Below are 16,865 nucleotides of genomic sequence, written 5' to 3'. Positions count from 1 at the left end.
AGCACATGCCTGTAATTCTAGTGTTAGGGAAACAGAGTGGATCTTTATGACTTGCCGTCCAGGCTGTCTAGCCCAACCAGTAGATTCCAGATTCGAGGGGAAACCTGGTCTCATAAAATAAGGTGTATGGCAATTGAAGAAGACATCTAACAATGACCTTTGGTCTTCACATGCATACACACAAACACACACACACACACACACACACAAACATATACAAACACCTGCCCACATAGGTGCACACACATATGAGCACACATATTAAATATATAGCATAAATCAAGTAGGAGCATTTATTGTGATGTGATATCCTGTAATGTCAAATTCATCTGAAAGCAAACTCTTCTACTAGAAATAGCCAAAGTCATAAGTAAACTGCCCCATGCATTACCAAACAAGGACTCTTAACTGGTCTGCATTAACACCTCGTGCACATGGCAGAAATGTGCATAGGCCTTATTTCAAAGCCTAATGTTCGGTAACAAAGTGCTTAAAGGAAGAATTATCATATGACTTCTAAACCCTTAGAAAATGTAAAGCTCTTAGAACTAAATGTACTTGTATGAGGACACCATCAACAATGGAGAAAGGGAGGAGGAGAAAGGACAAAAAAGAGGAGGGAAAAGGTGGGAGATGGCTTAGTGGATAAAGTACTTGTTGAGACACTGGAGTCCAAATCCTCAGTACTTACAAGTACTTTTAAGCAGGGGCGGCAATTCACCTGGAATCCAGAATGTGGGAGGTAGAAACAGGGGATCAATGGTGCAAGATGGCTAGCTAGACTAGCCAAAAGCTGAAACTCTAGGCTAGTCAGAGACTGTCTCAATAAATAAAGTCAAGAACTACTGAAGAAGATATGGGATGTCAACCTTAGCCTCGGCATGCATGTGTTCACACTTGCACACACGAATACAACATGTATACACATACCTACATATCATGCACCTACACATAGAATGAGGTGAAAAATATCACTATTGCAAATAAATTCATACATTTAATAGGCTATTATGTATATACATACATATATATTTTCATATATATTAATTAATTATATTATTTTTCTTACATATGTAACCTAGTAGTCATACTGTTTGGTTTCAGACCCTGGGACAAGAGACTGATATTTTACATATCAAAGCAGACTTGGCCTTCAGGTTCTCCCAGCATCCCTCAGTTCCTGCCTGGCATACTCTACCCCTAACCATGAACTTTCTAGCCCAGGGCCTGGGCTGCCCATCCCTCAGGCTATTTACTTTGTTATAACCTCATATACTCAGGTCCCACAGTATCATCACCAACTTCTGTCAACTCCTCTAATGAAAGAAATAACTTTTTCAATTTCTTTAGATAAAGGAACTCACTTTACAAAGACTGATCCCAATGGTCAACCACCTGTGTCTCATGATGAATAATTAGGTAGAAAAAAGTGTAAAATTTGATGTTTATATAAAGCCTGAGGATATGAAAGCTTCTATGAAAATGTCTGAGGGTCCAAGAAAGTATTTGAGGGACTAGGAAAGTGTTTTGAGGTTGGTAAATGCCAGTTTTGAAGGACTTATCTTTTTGTAAACTTAAAAAGTTAAGTAAGAGTTCAAAAATCTATGCCAAGACAAAGAGCATTTATTCTACAAAACCAACCAACACGCAGAGGTCAGCCATTCTCCAAAATGCAGGTTTTAAGGGAACACCTGGATGCTTCTCAGGTCTTATAGGGAACTGGGGGAACTCTCTAAAAGGATTAGGTAATTTAAAATTTAATTGGTGGGTGCTAGGGGGTCACAGGTGGTCAGTGGTTTGCATTCCCGTGTCATGAACAATTAACCATAGGATGATGTAGGGCTGTCCAGCACAGATGGCCCATTCTGAGATAAGATATTTCCCCATGTTTTTGCTTATCCCCAGGCTGTTCTTTGGAAGGGGGTTTTATGACCTTGTTTCTGGACTTTATGGTCTGTTCCTGGAGCTGGTGCCTTATTTTCTGAAATCCGGCCTGATCCTTAAATGGAGACAAGTGGGATTTTTGTTGTCTTTTCAAGTACTGTCAATTAACAGCCTGTTTCCCCCTCTACTTGCTAATTTAATCTGGCTTGAATTGGCTCATTTCACCAGCAGAGAATTAACTTATTAACAACAGTGACAAAAGTATAAACTAATTTTCAGAATAGTGTGCACTGTATGCTCCAGAACATCTTGGAAAAATATTCACTTAAGATATGTAAATTCATTTAAAAATTTTAATTGTTAAAGATAATTCTCATTCATCTAGAAGTGTTAGTTATCCAGAGTTCTCATGCTCAAAAGACTTTAGATAAATGAGTTTTACTCTCTCTATATATATATACATATATATATGTATATATATACACATGTATATGTATATGTATTGATAGTCATAATTGGTGAAAGAAGAAAGATTTATATGATCTGAAGAGAAACCCAAGTATAATAGCCATGACTGGAATTATTTGTTCTCTGATCTCATGAGAATGGTAATGAAATAAGTTAGAAGAAACACACGTCCTATTTAAATTTCTAGTTTCACTAGAAAAGTGTCACTTAATTGGCAAATGGTCAGAGAGACATCACCAGAGCGTCCACCAAGAGCAACCCTGCTTCTCTTCTTCCGTGCACAACGCTGCCTCTGTTTACTCTTTAAGCTGCATTGGCATGCGTTAGTTACCATTTTACTCCCCTTGGCTTAGTGTTGTCTTAGAACTTTCCTATTGTTGTGATAAGACACTTTTTGCAAAGACGTTATTAAAAAAATGAGTTTAATTAGTCTTACAGTTCCAGAGGCTAGAGTCTACGATGATGGAGCAAACGCATAGAACCAGGTGGCTCCCCAGCAGCCCAGAGTGCACATCTTGATCCACAGGCAGGAAGCAGAGAACAAATTGTGAATGACCTGAATATTTTTTGATACTAGTCCCCATCCAATGATACAACTCTTTGTACAAGTACAAATCTCATATTTTTTTTTTCCAAAAAGTTCCACCAACTTGGAGCCAAATATCCAAATGCCAAAGTCTTACAGGGATATCTCATTGAAACCACCACAGGTAATTTTCAAAATGTAACGTCTACTGATTATAAGATTGTACAGAGAATCTCTTCTGAAGTGTGTGGAAGCATCACCTGTCAATGAGAAAGCCTCTGGCCAATGAGCTGTGTCAGGAAATAGTAGGTGGGAGTTCTGGCAGAGAAAGAGAGAGAGAGAGAGAGGAATTCTGGGAAAGAGTCAAGTGCAGGAGATTCACCTGGAACTCTGGAGAAGGTCACATAAACCTGAGGAGAGGTAATCCATGTGGCACTCCCAATATAAACTAAGTGGGTTAAATAAGTTATGAACTAGTTAGGGAATAAGCCACAGCTATTGGCCTAAGCATTTATTTATATACAAGAAGCCTCAGGGATGTTATTTCTGGGAACAAAGAGACCTAATAGAAATGCTTGAGGTTATATAAGTTCTAATTATGTTTGCCATAATATGTGTAAACATATTGCTAGGAAACATAAAACCTCTCTCTTCCGTAATGATTAACTTTTGGACTTATCCTTAGGACACAACCTATTTGTTTTTGCTGAAGATTATAAAGCTGTTCTCATAATCTGTCTCTCCATGTTTCTGCTTCACTGTAAAAGCTCAGAACTGGTCAAGAGTAATAGTGGCCATTTCTCCAAAGTAAGGGATAATGTTTGGGCTCCATACCAATTAGATTACGTCTACTGGAGATGGATTTTGAAAGGGAAAACTTAGAATCTGTTGTTGGAGTGGAAGTGCAAGGCCACAGGGCAGGTGTTTGCTTCCCTTCAGATGTTCCAGGGAAGGAGGAGAATGAGGGTTTTAAGGGCCAGTGCCTGTGCCTCCTTTGGCTGTGGGGTAGACTGGTTCTCAGCTCTGACTTGAGAAGGTCTAGGTTAACCTTGGGATTTGAGGGGATGCTATTTCTCTTTTCTCCTTGTTTCTATCTACTCACACCATCATGCAACTGAGATCTAAATTTGTTTTTGTTTCAGCAGGGAGAAGTCCATTTAGGTCTACAAAAGGCTGAATGTGTTCTTTGGGTAGTTTACCATGTGGGATTTGGAGGTAAAAATAACTCAGCAAGTTATAAATGCTCTTTGGTTTTTATTTAATTTCTTCCCATTGGCATACACTTTTTTTTTCTGGAAGCATCATAGGAAGATGGAAAGACTGGGAAAGGGAGAATAAATTTTTTTAAAATAAAACACTGACCACAAGAACAAGGTCTGTTGTTGCCCATTGCCCGAGATCTTCAAGCTTCGGTCCCATGATTTCTCACTTGGACTTTTGCAATCAGAGATAGCAGCAATGACCTCCAAATGGAGGGCTACTGCAACTTGGTATTCTCACCCAGTATATGCAAGATACTGACAACATCATCGCCATGCAGTGCTCTGGATGCAAAGGCACCAGAATGCTTACAGAAAGTCCAGGAATTCCTATTTCACTTTCCCATGGTTCTTCCCTCACGGAGTTCTTCCCTGGAACTCCCTGGCTTATGAGGCTGGATATCCTTGGAACTCTCAAGGCGAGCACATGGAGTGGCAGGAGTCTCCCTACAGTGTATTCCATCTCAAAAGTTCCGAGAGCCCTAGAACCCAGGCATCCACCAGAGAAAATAGAGCCCTGTGTGAAGAGGAAGAGCTGGAGTCGGATTCCGATGACGAAGTGGAGTGTCACCTGAGCAGTACGGAGATCACCGAGGAGCTCCACCAGTATTTGCACAGACTGAGAGGCACAGAGAAGAGCGACGGCGACAGCAGCAGCTGGACGAGGAAGGTCTGAATGACTATGTGAATGCGGACCACGGCCTGTACCTCAACCACCACAGGTCAGTGGAGCCCCCATCTGAGAAGCCCTGGGAGCGGCGCCAAGCAGAGATGAAGAGCTTATATGGGAACAGCGCTCCCGAGATCCTGGCTATGGAGGCTTCTGTGCAGCTGAGCGTTGACAAGCACTGTGACAGAAAGCAGCCGAAGTACTGGCCTGTCATTCCCCTGAAGTTCTGAGGCCTCGGCACCAGGACCCTAGGCAATGCCTCACAGTTCCTAGCCTCTCCCTCTTCATGTCTTTAAACATTTTCAGAGAAAGAGGCCTGTATACCAACATGGCGGACACAGTCTGTCAGCCACTTATAATTCTGTCAATAGGAGGTATACTGTTGCCAACACAAGGAATGTTCACTTGACATAGGTGTTGTGCTGGTCCTCGGTTTTCTCTGTAACAGTCCAGTTCACTGAAATTATTGCCTAGAGATCCTGCCTATTGTTTTGCATGTTTAATTTACAACTTTGAACTGTCCTGAATGTCATAAAAGCCTTAGGACACATGTTATCCATTCCTACATTTTATGATCAGTTTTCATACAGCCCATGCTAGCTACAGACTCTTAAATCTTCCTGCTCCCACCTCCCAAATGCTAGCTTACAGGCTTGCACCCCACACTGGGCTTCTGTCTACACATTTTCTCTGACTGTAGCTCTTTGGATGCCTTTGAAAACAATGCAAGTTACGGTAAGACAGGTGTCACTTGTTACTCAGCTAGGTGTCAGCCCGCATGCTCTATAAAAGGCCTGAGAGTAAATACTCTGGACTTGGCAGGCCATGTTGTCTGTGTCATAATTGCTTAGCCCTGTTGTCTTCATTGCATAAAAGCAGCCATAGTTACTGAATAAACAAATGAATGTGACTGTGTTTCAATAAAACTTTATTTGTAAAAAAATAAAATAAAACAAAACACCTTAATTCTTATGCTGATGCATTTTTAATTTTAGTTTTTAATTCATTTGGATAGAAATCATAGCAAAATATAAAAATAATACTTTAGAAGTATCATTGTTTGAAGTGGAGATTTCCGATTTCTTCAGAGACTCAGTTGCGTTATGTGATATTTTTCTGGAAACTGTCTTATGAGAGGAGCTGTGCTGAAGCAGACATGTGGTGCTTTTCTGGAAGCAGCCTGGGAAAAGGGCATGTATTGTTTTGCTAGAGCTGATGCTTGAGAGAACACATGAGGTTTGGAAAGGGTATAAACACAACACAACAGACAGTGGACAATGCTGTGTGGTATTAGTATGCCTTACCAGTCTTTGCTGGTCATTGTTGGGCTTTGCTGGTGCTGGTCTTCACTGACAATGCTGTATGTTATTGAGTTTACCTTGGCATTTCTTGCTGGTCATCCTTTGTCATGACTCATAGAGAAAAACACTCTGAAGAACTTCTGGTTGTGTTCCAGTGGCCTCTTACTGCTTTCACAGATGGGCTGATGGGTAGAGCTGTGAGGTTTCTTCTGGCTTGACCCGCCATTCCTGATTCCTGAATGGTGTTCATGAGTGGATTGATTTGCTGCTTCAGATTTGTGTGAACTGAATTGCTTATGTCTTGACAAGGCAGATTAGATTAGCTCCAAAGAACTGTTTCTAAACAGGTCCGCATCCTCCATTGCCCTAGTAACCTTTCCTGTCTACTACATCAGGTGAATGGTGGGCTAGAAGGGAGGTTAAAGCATTTATGAACCCTTATTAAAAAGTAGGTTTTACAAATTTTAAGCCTTTATTGTTCAATGATATTATTTGCTCTTTTCCTTTCACATCACCGTCTTTCTTTGAAATAGTCTACTATGTCCCCTTACTAGTTTTCTACCTTTTATCATACCCCAATTTATACACACACATATTTTAATAATTCCTACCCAATGTTCACATTTGAGAAAGAACATGTGACATTTTAAATCCTGGGACTGGGTTACCTAACTCAGAATGAATATTTCCTGCTTCATTAATCTATCTATGAATTTCACATTTTCATTTTTCTTGTACCTAAATAACTTTTCCTTATGTATATGTGCTATATTTTTATTATCTGTTTAGCAGTTGATAGACATCTAAGCAGTATTAATGTCTTTGCTATTGTGAATAAGGAAGCAGTAAACTTGGATGAAGAAATATCTCTATAATAGGGAAAACAGAATAGGTGATGGAGAGGCAGAGTAGAGGAAAGAGTTTGGGGAGAGATAAAAAAAAAACTAAAGATGTTTTAACATGCTATACAGACTCCTGATACTTCGTAAGCTTACTAAGTAACCTACACATATATACATATAAAATAAGTTTAAATTGAGTTATCCTCTGGGGGGGGGCAATGCCTGTCCCAGAAGCCATAGACTGTTAAACAAGAACCCAATGGTAGGTATGGTTTACTGCTTTAAGCTTGTTGGTCAGGGGGATTTCATACATGCCCTCAAATGTTGCATGCTATTTTCATTGTCTTTGGTTATCCTCCAAACCTTGATAGTAAAGCACCATATACTTGAGTCATAGGATATGGGAAAATCAAGTTGGTACTCACCTGAAAACCTTATCTCTACTACTTGGCTTCCGTAGTATTGGGAGGTGTGAGAGCTCCAATAATGAGTACCCCACCAAAGTATATCCATTGAGGCAATAGTGGTATGCCTATTATGGTTGTAACCAATCACTTTTTGATTAGATTGAAAGCCTGATCCATAAGATGGTACTAATGCCTGGGACAAAACACTGTGGTAAGCAAAGAGACAAACTCTAGGGGGGATCCCAGAACTATTACTCCTCAAATAGACAAATAAATAAACTGCCTTCTATATTCATAGGTTAGTGCGTCTTTAAATTCTCATCAGCAAAACTTTTTGTAGTAAATGGTGATTTGCATGGAGACTCACAACTGGTCAAATGCAGAGAATAAACACCATGCATGGAATGCTAAGCTTTAAGTGCAACATCTCTGTCACACCTTGTCTGTCCAAAGCCCAGGGATCACCATGGAAGAGGAATCAGAAAGATTGTAAGAACAAGAGGTACTGAATGCCTGTAGTTAAACAGTGTTTGCTGGATATGACTGACTCATTGCACACATGAACTCACATGACATTGCATGCACAAGACCTGTGTAACATCTAACCAGGCAAAATACCAGCACAAATGAGAGAACAGCTCATGAAGTCTAACCTCTAGCTGAGGAGCTCCAGTGATTGGTTGCTGCTGGTGGAGGAAGAATCTGATTTCTTTAGGGTTGTGGAATCTGAGAAGTTACCCAGGAACCAGTAGGTGGTCTTTTTCCTATTCCCAAACAGGAAGAACTAAGTGGAATCAATGGGTTAAAAAGAAAGCACATTGTTTTTTGGGGAGGAGAGTGGTGGAGAGATAGAAGGAACATTTGATTACACACAATGTATGAAATTCGCAAAAACTTAACAAAGACAAAAGTATGTATTGAAAGATATTCTTTTGACCGTCACTTGTCATCATCTGCCCCTATAGCCACATATCCAGAACTCTAGTTGTTGGTTCCACTTGCCCTTTTCGAGGGTTTTTATTTGTATGTGCAAGCAAAAGTACGTGCATACGTTTATCTTCCTCCATTTTACATGTAAGATAGCATCTACATTTTAATTTGTTCGTTTTGTGTATGTGTGTGTGCACGTGGACACACACATGTCTCGGCAGGTGAGAGGACAACTTGAAGGTGTTGCTTCTCTTCTTTTGCTCTACAGATACTAGGGATCAAACTCAGGCCATCAGAATGGTGGCAATTGTGAGAGTCCTCTTGCCAGGCATAAGGCAGTTTTAAACGTGTTGCACTCTAAATCTTGGTTCTCTCTCCCTCTCTTTATAAACACTCTCCCACAGAGAGGGTTAGAATGCAGAACCATCATCTGTCAGTATGTAGAATTTGTACTAACTTTAATGACCACATTCCATTGAATAGACATAATTAGCCATTCTGATAGTACAAAAATTAACATTTTAATTCCTTTGCTAATACTGCTTCAATGACTACATTTGTGCACATAGTGTTTTGTGGTACTCAATACCTATTCCATAGCAAGATTTGCTGTGTTAAGGATTATACTGGTAGGCTTGATAATACTGATTCTCTTTCACAGAGGTGGCAATGATTTTTGTACTGCACTCTCACTTACAAATGATATTTCAAGGTAATTTAGTTTGCCTCTCTCATATTATAAGTGGTGTGGTTTAGATGTAAGTTCCCTCCACAGACTCATGTGTTTTGACCTTCACTTGAGGTTGTATATTGTGGATATGGAACCTATGAGATGTGGGGTATAGGTGGAGGAAGTGAGTCTCTGGGTGGGGTGTTGTCTAGTGGTTTATAGCCTGGTCTGCCCCGTTTTTTTCTCTACTCTGTTGTACATGGAGGGACAAACAAGTGGTCTAGCATTCTGCCACCCTTGCCATGGAGGAGCCCGTCCCCTGCCATGTCTTCCCCACGGTGATTGATTTTAGCCTTTCAAGGTATTAAGCCTATTCTCTAAGTTGCTTCTTGTGTCATATTTGATCACCAGAGAAGCCACTAATATTATAATTGAGGTTGACATTTGTTAAAAAAATCCTTTGAAGCTTTCTGAGAATTATCTACTTATGTCTTTAGAAATTTCTATTATTATTATTATTATTAATTTTCATGCTTGCTGATTTTAGAAATTCCTATTGTAACTTTATCCCTTTTTTTGAAATATTATTAGAAATGTCTCCCTTCATCTATGATGTCTTTTTTCTTTTCATGTCTTTATTTTTCCTTGAGTTTGGGATATATCCTACAAATTAGCATAGACTGGCTTTTAACTCATTACAGACCTTCTGCCTCAGCTTCCCAAGTGCTTGAAGCCTATCTTTTGGCTTTGCTCATTATCTTTTGACCAGAAAAGCTACTTTTGTTTCTATGCAGTAAAAACCATGTTAGTATTACACTGATTCTGAATTCTCAGAAGTACTCTGAAAGGTTTTATTTATTTCCAAGTTGCCCTTCCTTGTCATTTTGTTATTTTTCTGGCTTTGTTTTACTCACATTTGCATTTTTTATTTGAAATTTATTCTTGATTATGCAATAAGAAATTAATTTGATTTAAAGAGGATATATCTACCCAGTGGTTTAAACACAATTTATTGAACTATACTGTCTATCCTTGAAAAATATTAGAGGCAGGGGTCATGGGGTCATGGAGTGAGATCTCAACAGTGGTAAGTGACACTAGTCTTTTGGCTGGGCTCAGGGTAGACAGTGGCTCCTATTTCTTGGACACCTGATCAGTAGATGTTCTGGTACGTGTTGCCGAGTGATGAACTGGACTCTGGTTTGGTCCACACATTACAGACTCCTGCTGTTTTTATTGACATTTAGGAGATTTCCTTGAACAAACATTTATTGATTTGCTATCCATTCCTAGGCCAATTTCCAGAGACCTTACATGTTTACATTTTCTAACTCACACCAAGTATGTGGCTATTTCATAGGCACAGGGTGGGAAAGGACATTCACAGGGATGCTGTGAGAGGGGAATGGAAGACATCATGATAAGCTCCTTTATTATGGAAGCCTGATCCAATTTCTTTCTGTGTCCAGTAGTGTTTTAAAATATTCTTTCTCCACATAAGTAATAATTGTGATGTTGTGATGGCTCTCATTGTCCTTACGTTAGATGTCATGCATTTATAAGTTTTCATCATGCATTTTGTTTCCTCGTGCTCAGTTTATCTGATAGCTAGGCTTATTAAATTTATTTATTTAATTAATTGTTTTCCTTTGGGGGGCTCCAAGGTTTGACCTTTAAGGTCTAGGCTGAACACACAGCTTACCCCGACTCACATTTTCATCACAGTGTTTGTATTCTACATGATCCTACCATACAATCTTTTATTATAGCATCCATTTGCTCTTGTAGATGTCTTGACATTATTCTGTCTTTTTTTGGCAGAGAATGCTGCTAGCAAATGTGTAGGCTTAGCCAGTTACATTCCTGTTGGTTCCTCTTTTCCATTCTCTCATTGAGGACGGTGGTGGGAGGAGAGAGGGTTGCAGTCAGAATGTAAAGTGAATAAATAAATAAATAAGTAAATGGGAAAAAATTATTGGGAAGCCACTCTCTGTTGAGTTCACTGGTCCCAAGAAACAAGGCCAGGGAAGTCACCATAGGGAGAGAACAGGGGACGGGAAAGAGAACAGAACACTGGAGCAGAGAGGGAGAGGGAGAGAGAGAAGGAGGGGGAGGGGAAGGAGGGATAGGGAGGGAGAGAGAAGAGGAGAGACCAAAATGTTTGGATGATATAGCAAAGAGGCTCTAGTGGAAAGGCAGACCAGCCCCTGGGCTGTAAAGTTCAGGGTTGAGGGCTGGGTATGCCAGGTGGGATGCTGGGAGAACTAGGAGGTCAAGTCTGCTTCGGTGTGTTAACTTTTCACCTGAGCTGTTTGTTCTGGCGTCTGAAACCCAACAACAGCAATCTAATTTGTGTCAGTAAATTCTTGGATCAATGCCTCAGGTGATTATATAGCTTCAGTTCTTGTGTTTTATTCTCCCAGTATTCTCCAGATGCCTCCTTGGGAGTATATTGGTGTTTTTGTGTTTCCTACCTTCTGTACCATCATTTTTCTAAATCTAAAGTTCTCCTTTATATCAGTCTATTTACTCTCTCCTTCATTCCCGCTCCTCCTGTGTTTCCTGCGGTCTCTTCATCTCTAATTCTTCTTCCGTTTATTTTTCACTTCCACTGTCTTTTGGGTTTTCTTTATCTTTGAAAAATGTTCTTTGGGTTGGTACAAGTCTTATTTCTTACTGCTTGCTCTGATTTAGACAAGTGTTCTTCAAAGTCCAAATGTTAAGGACCTGCTTGTCAGGTGGTGGAAACTGGTAGTTGATCTGAGGTGTTGAGCAGGCTGTTGGGACCCAGCTTTCTCTTTGCTTCCTGGTTGTCCTGATTTGGTCAGCTTCACCATTTGTTTCTGCCATGAGGTCCTCTGCACTGTACGAAAAAAAAAAAACAAAGAGTCTACAAACCAGATTGAAAACTTCAAACTTTTAATTTAATTAAGAAGTTTCTAGTCTCTGCACCCAAATCCCGTGGGAGGGAGAGCTAAACCTTCGGAGAGGCAGACATGCCTGGGAAACCAGAAGAGAATGCACTCTGCACACATCTCGGATGCCAGAGGAAAACATCAAACGCCATCTGGAACCCTGGTGCACTGAAGCTCCCGGAAACGGCGGCGCAGATCTTCCTGGTTGCTGCCGCCGCAGAGAGCTCGAGGGCAGCACCCCGCGAGCGAACTTGAGCCTCGGGACCACAGGTAAGACCAACTTTTCTGCTGCAAGTGACCTGCCTGGTGAACTCAAGACACAGGCCCACAGGAACAGCTGAAGACCTGTAGAGAGGAAAAACTACACGCCCGAAAGCAGAACACTCTGTCCCCATAACTGGCTGAAAGAAATCAGGAAAACAGGTCTACAGCACTCCTGACACAGCCTTATAGAACAGTCTAGCCACTGTCAGAAATAGCAGAACAAAGTAACACTAGAAATAATCTGATGGCGAGAGGCAAGTGCAGGAACCCAAGCAACAGAAACCAAGACTACATGGCACCATCGGAGCCCAATTCTCCCATCAAAACAAACATGGAATATCCAAACACACCAGAAAAGCAAGATCTAGTTTCAAAATCATATTTGATCATGATGGACTTCAAAAAAGACGTGAAGAACTCCCTTAGAGAACAAGTAGAAGCCTACAGAGAGGAATCGCAAAAATCCCTGAAAGAATTTCAGGAAATCATAAATAAACAAGTAGAAGCCCATAGAGAGAAGTCACAAAAATCCCTGAAACAATTCCAGGAAATCATAAATAAACAAGTAGAAGCCCATAGAGAGGAGTCACAAAAATCCCTGAAAGAATTCCAGGAAAACACAATCAAACAGTTGAAGGAATTAAAAATGGAAATAGAAGCAATCAAGAAAGAACACATGGAAACAATCCTGGATATAGAAAACCAAAAGAAGAGACAAGGAGCTGTAGATACAAGCTTCACCAACAGAATACAAGAGATGAAAGAGAGAATCTCAGGAGCAGAAGATTCCATAGAAATCATTGACTCAACTGTCAAAGATAATGTAAAGCGGAAAAAGCTACTGGTCCAAAACATACAGGAAATCCAGGACTCAATGAGAAGATCAAACCTAAGGATAATAGGTATAGAAGAGAGTGAAGACTCCCAGCTCAAAGGACCAGTAAATATCTTCAACAAAATCATAGAAGAAAACTTCCCTAACCTAAAAAAGGAGATACCCATAGGCATACAAGAAGCCTACAGAACTCCAAATAGATTGGACCAGAAAAGAAACACCTCCCGTCACATAGTAGTCAAAACACCAAACGCACAAAATGAAGAAAGAATATTAAAAGCAGTAAGGGAAAAAGGTCAAGTAACATATAAAGGCAGACCTATCAGAATCACACCAGACTTTTCACCAGAAACTATGAAGGCCAGAAGATCCTGGACTGATGTCATACAGACCCTAAGAGAACACAAATGCCAGCCCAGGTTACTGTATCCTGCAAAACTCTCAATTAACATAGATGGAGAAACCAAGATATTCCATGACAAAACCAAATTTACACAATATCTTTCTACAAATCCAGCACTACAAAGGATAATAAATGGTAAAGCCCAACATAAGGAGGCAAACTATACCCTAGAAGAAGCAAGAAACTAATCGTCTTGGCAAAAAAAACAAAGAGAAGAAAAGCACACAAACATAACCTCACATCCAAATATGAATATAACAGGAAGCAATAATCACTATTCCTTAATATCTCTCAACATCAATGGCCTCAACTCCCCAATAAAAAGACATAGATTAACAAACTGGATACGCAACGAGGACCCTGCATTCTGCTGCCTACAGGAAACACACCTCAGAGACAAAGACAGACAATACCTCAGAGTGAAAGGCTGGAAAACAATTTTCCAAGCAAATGGTCAGAAGAAGCAAGCTGGAGTAGCCATTCTAATATCAAATAAAATCAATTTTCAACTAAAAATCATCAAAAAAGATAAGGAAGGACACTTCATATTCATCAAAGGAAAAATCCACCAAGATGAACTCTCAATCCTAAATATCTATGCCCCAAATACAAGGGCACCTACATACATAAAAGAAACCTTACTAAAGCTCAAAACACACATTGCACCTCACACAATAACAGTAGGAGATTTCAACACCCCACTCTCATCAATGGACAGATCATGGAAACAGAAATTAAACAGAGACGTAGACAGACTAAGAGAAGTCATGAGCCAAATGGACTTAACGGATATTTATAGAACATTCTATCCTAAAGCAAAAGGATATACCTTCTTCTCAGCTCCTCATGGTACTTTCTCCAAAATTGACCATATAATTGGTCAAAAAACGGGCCTCAACAGGTACAGAAAGATAGAAATAATCCCATGCGTGCTATCGGACCACCACGGCCTAAAACTGGTCTTCAATAACAATAAGGGAAGAATGCACACATATACGTGGAAATTGAACAATGCTCTACTCAATGGTAACCTGGTCAAGGAAGAAATAAAGAAAGAAATTAAAGACTTTTTAGAATTTAATGAAAATGAAGGTACAACATACCCAAACTTATAGGACACAATGAAAGCTGTGCTAAGATGAAAACTCATAGCGCTGAGTGCCTGCAGAAAGAAACAGGAAAGAGCATATGTCAGCAGCTTGACAGCACACCTAAAAGCTCTAGAACAAAAAGAAGCAAATACACCCAGGAGGAGTGGAAGGCAGGAAATAATCAAACTCAGAGCGGAAATCAACCAAGTAGAAACAAAAAGGACCATAGAAAGAATCAACAGAACCAAAAGTTGGTTCTTTGAGAAAATCAACAAGTTAGATAAACCCTTAGCCAGACTAATGAGAGGACACAGAGAGTGTGTCCAAATTAACAAAATCAGAAATGAAAAGGGAGACATAACTACAGATTCAGAGGAAATTCAAAAAATCATCAGATCTTTCTATAAAAACCTATATTCAACAAAACTTGAAAATCTGCAGGAAACGGACAATTAATTTCCTAGACAGATACCCGGTACTGAAGTTAAATCAGGAACAGATAAACCAGTTAAACAACCCCATAACTCCTAAGGAAATAGAAGCAGTCATTAAATGTCTCCCAACCAAAAAGAGCCCAGGTCCAGACGGGTTTAGTGCAGAATTCTATCAGACCTTCATAGAAGACCTCATACCAATATTATCCAAACTATTCCACAAAATTGAAACAGATGGATCACTACCGAATTCCTTCTATGAAGCCACAATTACTCTTATACCTAAACCACACAAAGACACAACAAAGAAAGAGAACTTCAGACAAATTTCCCTTATGAATATCGACGCAAAAATACTCAATAAAATTCTGGCAAACCGAATCCAAGAGCACATCAAAAATCATCCACCATGATCAAGTAGGCTTCATCCCAGGCATGCAGGGATGGTTTAATATACAGAAAACCATCAACGTGATCCATTATATAAACAAACTGAAAGAACAAAACCACATGATCATTTCATTAGATGCTGAGAAAGCATTTGACAAAATTCAACACCCCTTCATGATAAAAGTCCTGGAAAGAATAGGAATTCAAGGCCCATACCTAAACATAGTAAAAGCCATATACAGCAAACCAGTTGCTAACATTAAACTAAATGGAGAGAAACTTGAAGCAATCCCACTAAAATCAGGGACTAGACAAGGCTGCCCACTCTCCCTACTTATTCAATATAGTTCTTGAAGTTCTAGCCAGAGCAATCAGACAACAAAAGGAGAACAAGGGGATACAGATCGGAAAAGAAGAGGTCAAAATATCACTATTTGCAGATGACATGATAGTATATTTAAGTGATCCCAAAAGTTCCACCAGATAACTACTAAAGCTGATAAACAACTTCAGCAAAGTGGCTGGGTATAAAATTAACTCAAATAAATCAGTAGCCTTCCTCTACAGAAAAGAGAATCTTGCCGAGAAAGAAATTAGGGAAACGACACCCTTCATAATAGACCCAAATAATATAAAGTTCCTCGGTGTGACTTTAACCAAGCAAGTAAAAGATTTGTACAATAAGAACTTCAAGACACTGAAGAAAGAAATTGAAGACCTCAGAAGATGGAAAGATCTCCCATGCTCATGGATTGGCAGGATCAATATAGTAAAAATGGCCATTTTACCAAAAGCGATCTACAGATTCAATGCAATCCCCATCAAAATACCAATCCAATTCTTCAAAGAGTTAGACAGAACAATTTGCAAATTCATCTGGAATAACAAAAAACCCAGGATAGCTAAAACTATCCTCAACAATAAAAGGACTTCAGGGGGAATCACTATCCCTGAACTCAAGCAGTATTACAGAGCAGTAGTGATAAAAACTGCATGGTATTGGTACAGAGACAGACAGATAGACCAATGGAATAGAATTGAAGACCCAGAAATGAACCCACACACCTATGGTCACTTGATTTTTGACAAAGGAGCCAAAACCATCCAATGGAAAAAAGATAGCATTTTCAGCAAATGGTGCTGGTTCAACTGGAGGTCAACATGTAGAAGAATGCAGATCGATCCATGCTTATCACCCTGTACAAAGCTTAAGTCCAATTGGATCAAGGACCTCCACATCAAACCAGATACACTCAAACTAACAGAAGAAAAACTAGGGAAGCATCTGGAACACATGGGCACTGGAAAAAATTTCCTGAACAAAACACCAATGGCTTATGCTCTAAGATCAAGAATCGACAAATGGGATCTCATAAAACTGCAAAGCTTCTGTAAGGCAAAGGACACTGTGGTTAGGACAAAACGGCAACTAACAGATTGGGTAAAGATCTTTACCAATCCTACAACAGATAGAGGCCTTATATCCAAAATATAGAAAGAACTCAAGAAGTTAGACCGCAGGGAGACAAATAACCCTATTAAAAAATGGGGTTCAGAGCTAAACAAAGAATTCACA

At 39.7% G+C, this 16,865-nt stretch overlaps 1 pseudogene; it reads left to right on the top strand.

Annotated features, from left to right (window-relative positions):
• The first annotated feature begins 4,336 nt into the window (after window positions 1–4,336).
• On the top strand, window positions 4,337–5,037 carry Gemin8-ps7 (gem (nuclear organelle) associated protein 8, pseudogene 7; annotated as a pseudogene).
• The last annotated feature ends 11,828 nt before the right edge of the window (window positions 5,038–16,865 follow it).

Source organism: Rattus norvegicus, chromosome 16, assembly GCF_036323735.1.
Source record: "Rattus norvegicus strain BN/NHsdMcwi chromosome 16, GRCr8, whole genome shotgun sequence".
In the NCBI taxonomy this organism is placed as follows: domain Eukaryota; kingdom Metazoa; phylum Chordata; class Mammalia; order Rodentia; family Muridae; genus Rattus; species Rattus norvegicus.
Note: the sequence above shows the minus strand (reverse complement) of the source record. Positions and strands in the feature narration are given on the sequence as shown.